Source organism: Mytilus californianus, unplaced genomic scaffold (assembly GCF_021869535.1).
Source record: "Mytilus californianus isolate M0D057914Y unplaced genomic scaffold, xbMytCali1.0.p SCAF_10, whole genome shotgun sequence".
Lineage (NCBI taxonomy): Eukaryota > Metazoa > Mollusca > Bivalvia > Mytilida > Mytilidae > Mytilus > Mytilus californianus.
The window spans coordinates 33,790,440-33,795,894 of record NW_026262582.1 but is presented as its reverse complement, the minus strand read 5'-3'; positions in this window follow the sequence as shown (position 1 = coordinate 33,795,894).

Here is a 5,455-nt window from a genome sequence, read left to right as displayed (position 1 = left end):
CAATAGATACAAATATTCAAGCTTGATACTGTCTGAATTTGGATTGTGATCAAATTTTTGACACAACATAGGTTTATGACCCAAAATAAATGTGGTCAAAGATCTTACAAATCTATTGTGCAATACTAAGCAAATTTAAGGTTTCTTCTTTCTTCTTGAAACTTTTCATAAATTTGAAATTTGTAAAAATTTTGAAAACAAAATATGAAGCCCTTAAAAAAATTGGAAGACCTACTATTTTTGAATCCCTCCTTGGAGCAATTACCTCCAAACTCAATCCCAGCCTTTAGTATGGAACCTTGTAGTACAATTTCAGAGAGATCCATTCACTTAAACACAAGTTATTGTCTGGAAACTAGAAAAATGCTTGTTTTTGGCCTTTTTTTGGCCCCTCATTCCTGCATGTATGGGACAATTACCCCCAAACTCAATCCCAGACTTCCCTTTGTGATATGGAACCTTGTGGTACAATGTCAGAGAGATCCATACACTCACCCAAGATACTGTCTTGAAACTACAAAAATGCTTGTTTTTGGCCCCTTTTTGGCCCTTAATTTCTAAGCTGTTGGCACCATAACCCCAAAAATGAATCCCAACCTTCTACTTGTGGTATTAAACATTGTGGTACAATTTCAGAGCAATAAGAAGAATAACTTAAAACAGGATTAAACAGGGGAAGTAACCCGAAATTTCTTTGAAGTGTTTTCAATACTAACACAAAGCTTGTAGCAAAAGTCGTTATTGATTGTTAATTATTACATGTACTATGTTTGACACCCAAGCTGTCAAGTGAAGCCATTTAATTTCACATGGTCTGTGATTTACAGGTAAAACAACCCTCATCAGTGACACAAAAACGTAATTAATGATGGCTTGTCATTCAAGATTAAAATATCCAAAACGGCAAAAGCGGGAGATTATATACTCCTGCGCGGGAGAGTACCGGCAAGCGGGAGATTTCCCGAATTTCGTCATTTGAGCGGGAGTCTCCCGCTCAAAACGGGAGGGTTGGCAGGTATGTTAGCTCAATATTTCGACAATAAGGTCATCATTGATGATCAATTGACAAAAAAAAAACTCCATAAATCATCAACTTTAAATACTGTAAATTCAGAAATTATTGCGATGTTTTTATTATTGCGAAAAATGCGACAGGGTTATAATCGCAATAATTTAAACTCGCATTTTGAAATTTTTTATATGAATTAAACAGGATTTTTCTCAATATCGCAAAAATTAAAATCGCATTTTAGTCTAAAATGACAAAATCGCAATAATAAATGCACGCAATAATTTCTGAATTTACAGTATTGTAAAGTTGATCTAACCAAAATGTTTTTTTTTTTCGTTTTATTAAAAACCTAAAGTCATTCATAGCTTTGATAAAGCTTTAACAGTGTTATCACTATAGAAGATATAAGAGCAATCTCAAAGGTGCTTCCTTTTATAGTAGAAAGATTTTTGAGTTTCAGAAAAAAAACATGACGAAAGGAGATCAGTCCTAAATTGATTCTGTCATTGACTTTATCTCTTTTCAATGGAAGACAAAAAATGTCAATAGTTTTTATTTTACTTTTCATCAATATCATCAGAATCCATTTATTTTCCAAAGTGATTACATCCACAACTCCTGATTATACTTCAAACATTAAACATTGTTTTTCAATGGTTCTGCAAACAAGGGGAGGTAACTCTAATTTATCTAGTTTCAATGGAAGACAACCATCAATATTTTTACATAACTGTTTAACAATATAATTTGGACACCTTCAGGTGATCAAAGAACTTAAAATCAACAGCTCTTAACATATTATAATTTATTTACTGCACACTTTTTTAATGGTTTTGCAAACAAGGGGAGATGACTCTAACTTATCTAGTTTCAATGGATGACAAAACAGTCAATACTTCAGATTTTACTTTCTAATATCATTATTGGAATTTTTTTACTGTTTAAAAGAAATTAAACAACAGCTTTTAACAGATTATAATTTATTATACTTCACACTTCAAATGTTTGTGTAATGGTTCTGCAAACAAGGGGAGATGACTCTTACTTATCTAGTTTCAATGGATGACAAAAACAGTCAATACTTTTGATTTTACTTTCTCTCAACATAATGTGAATCCATTTACTGATCAACTAAATTTATACTTCAAATATTTGTATGGTTCTGCAAATGCAAACAAGGGGAGATGACTCTAACTTCTCTGGTTTAAATGAAAGACAAAACATAGTCAATAGTTTTGATTTTACTTTCTATCAATATTATCAGAATCCATTAACTGTTTTAAGACATTAAAATCAACAGCTCCTAACAGATTATAATGAATTATACTAAACACATCAATTTTTTATGATGGATCTGCACATAAGGGGAGATGACTCTAACTTATCTAGTTTCAATGGAAGACAAAAAAATAGTCAATACTTTTGATTTTACTTTCTATCAATATTATCTGAATCTAATTACTGTTCAGAGAAATTCAATCAACAGTTCCTGACATATCATAATAAAATATACTGTACATTCAAATTTTGTTTTAATGGTTCTGCTAACAAGGGGAGATGACTATAACTTATCTAGATTCAATGGAAGACCAAAACAGTCAATACTTATGATTTGGATTTTTTATCAATATTATCCAAGTCCATTTACTGTTGCAAGTCATATTAACAAGATTTTTTGATAATTTTCTATTAACATCTTTAACATATGTTCATTCAGACATGTTATATCATGGTCAGTTAGCTGCATATACAGTCAACTCTCGAAGGACCAGAGAAATATTTTGACATCCCTGTAGTTGGACTCAAACAAATACCAGATGTTTGACAGACCAAGGGACACAATTCTTGCTTTAATAGCTTGGTGCGGCTAAAATAAATTTAGATACATATAGGTCGGGGATTGATATTCTGGACTGAGATCAAAGTATCTGTTTTTAATTGTCTTTTATTTTTATAATAAACTGTTAACACAGAGATATGTCTCGCCTATTTGTTATTTTGATAATGCAAATGTTGAAATTAAAATAGCAATACTTTAATATGTAAGTTATGCAAATATTCAGTCAATGAACCATGACTGAATGTACAGGGTTAAAAAATCTCCATGGAAATGAGATGTGCCAATGCTTAAATACAACTGCATATCAAATACCACTGAAATCTCATAAGCCGTTCCCTTTAAACAAACCTAAAAACAAACATTAACTTGTAAATTATGAAAAAGTTTCAAAGTCAATATACCATAATGAGGGTGTGGGGTTATATAATCTCCATGGAAATGAAACTTGCATACCAAATATCATTGACTTAACATTAGTGGTTCATCTTAAACTGATCTAATCACAAACTAATACATGTAAACTAAGCAAAGTTTCAAAGTCAATAGACCATGACTGAGGGGGTTGGGCCAAATAATCTCCATGGAAATGAGATATACCAATGCTTATACAACTGCATACCAAATACCATTGACCTACCACTAGTGGTTCCCCATAAACTGACCTAATCATTAACTAATACATGTAAACTAAGCAAAGTTTCAAAGTCAATAGACCATGACTGAGGGGGTGGGGCCAAATAATCTCCATGGTAATGAGATGTGCCAATGCTAATACAACTGCATACCAAATATCATTGACCTACCACTAGTGGTTCACCATAAACTAGACCTAATCACAAACTAATACATTGTTGACGCCGCCGACGCCGGAAACAGCATACCTATGTCTCGCTTTTCGACTCTGTCAAGGCCAGACAATTTAATTATGTTTTTTGTCTCTTTGTTATTTCTTTGTACAGAAACAATTTTTGCTAAGAGTTTTTCAGCCAGGCAAAAATTTGTTTCAAAGGCATGTCAAAAGAAAACAACCCTTATATAACATAAGTAAATAATTTCTTAGATTTTAGAAAATTTAGAATTTTTTTTATCGTTTTCAGCAAGAGAAGACAAAAGTTAAAAGACACCGATTGAGCAGTTTTGAGTTGCTCACTTAATCCTCACTTTATGCACAACCAAGCTCATTAATGTATGATTAAAGTTACTTGATTATAAAACCTTTTAAATAATTTTTCATAATCTAACACAAAGCATCACTAATTAAAGAACCTTAGTGAGCGCGCTCACATACCCCACGTCCCCACATTGTCACTGGAGAAATAAAATAACTGTAAGAAAAAAAATTGTATAAGAAGAAAAAATATTATCATAATATCCTGTCGATATGCACATCTACATAGTATGTCCTTATTATCTACAAAGTTTCATGAAATTCTGTTGTGTGGTTTCAGAGGAGTTGCGATGACAAACTGTTGCAGAGGTATATTGAAGCAAATAAGTTCAAAGGGGCGTAACTCCTAGAAAAAATATTGAATCGTAATTTCCTGTCAATATGCACATCTACGTAGTATGTCCTTATTATCTACAAAGTTTCATGAAATTTTGTTGTGTGGTTTCAGAGGAGTTGAGATGACAAACTGTTGCAGTAGTACATTAAAGTAAATAAGTTCAAAGGGGCGTAACTCCAGGAAAAAAAAATTGAATCATAATTTCCTGTCGATATGCACATCTACCTAGTATGTCCTTATTATCAACAAAGTTTCATGAAATTCTGTTGTGTGGTTTCAGAGGAGTGGCGATGACAAACTGTTGCAGAGGTAAATTGAAGCAAATAAGTTCAAAGGGGCGTAACTCCTAGAAAAAAAAATGAATTGTAATTTCCTGTCGATATGCACATCTACGTTGTATGTCCTTGTTATCTGAAAAGGTTTCATGAAATTCTGTTGTGTGGTTTGAGTGGAGTTGCGATGACAAAAGGTTGCACTAATATATTGGGCAAATAAGTTCAGAGGCGTAACTCCTGGAAAAAAATTTGAATCATAATTTCCTGTCGATATGCACATCTAAGTAGTATGTCCTTATTATCTACAAAGTTTCATGAAATTTTATTGTGTTGTTTCAGAGGAGTTGAGATGACAAACTGTTGCAGTAGTACATTAAAGTAAATAAGTTCAAAGGGGAGTAACTCCTAGAAAAAAAATTGAATCGTAATTTCCTGTCGATATGCACAACTACATAGTATGTCCTTATTATCTAAAAAGGTTTCGTGAAATTCTGTTGTGTGGTTTGAGAGGAGTTGAGATGACAAGAAACAGGACTGACGGACTGATGGACTGACAGACGGACAGACGGACAGACGGACGGGTCAAAAACATTATACCCTCCGCAACTCGTTGCGTGGGGTATAATTAATTATTCTGGTGATCAATGAAAATCTTAGGGAAACATGCTTGATAAAAGAATGTAAAAAATCAATACAGAGGTCAATGACCGGAAATCTAATTACAGGTGTATTGTCATAAAAACTTGTAAAATCCATGAGGTCATTTTTTGATATATGTTTATTGGTTCATGGTCACCTTTTTATTTTAAGATTGTATCATCAA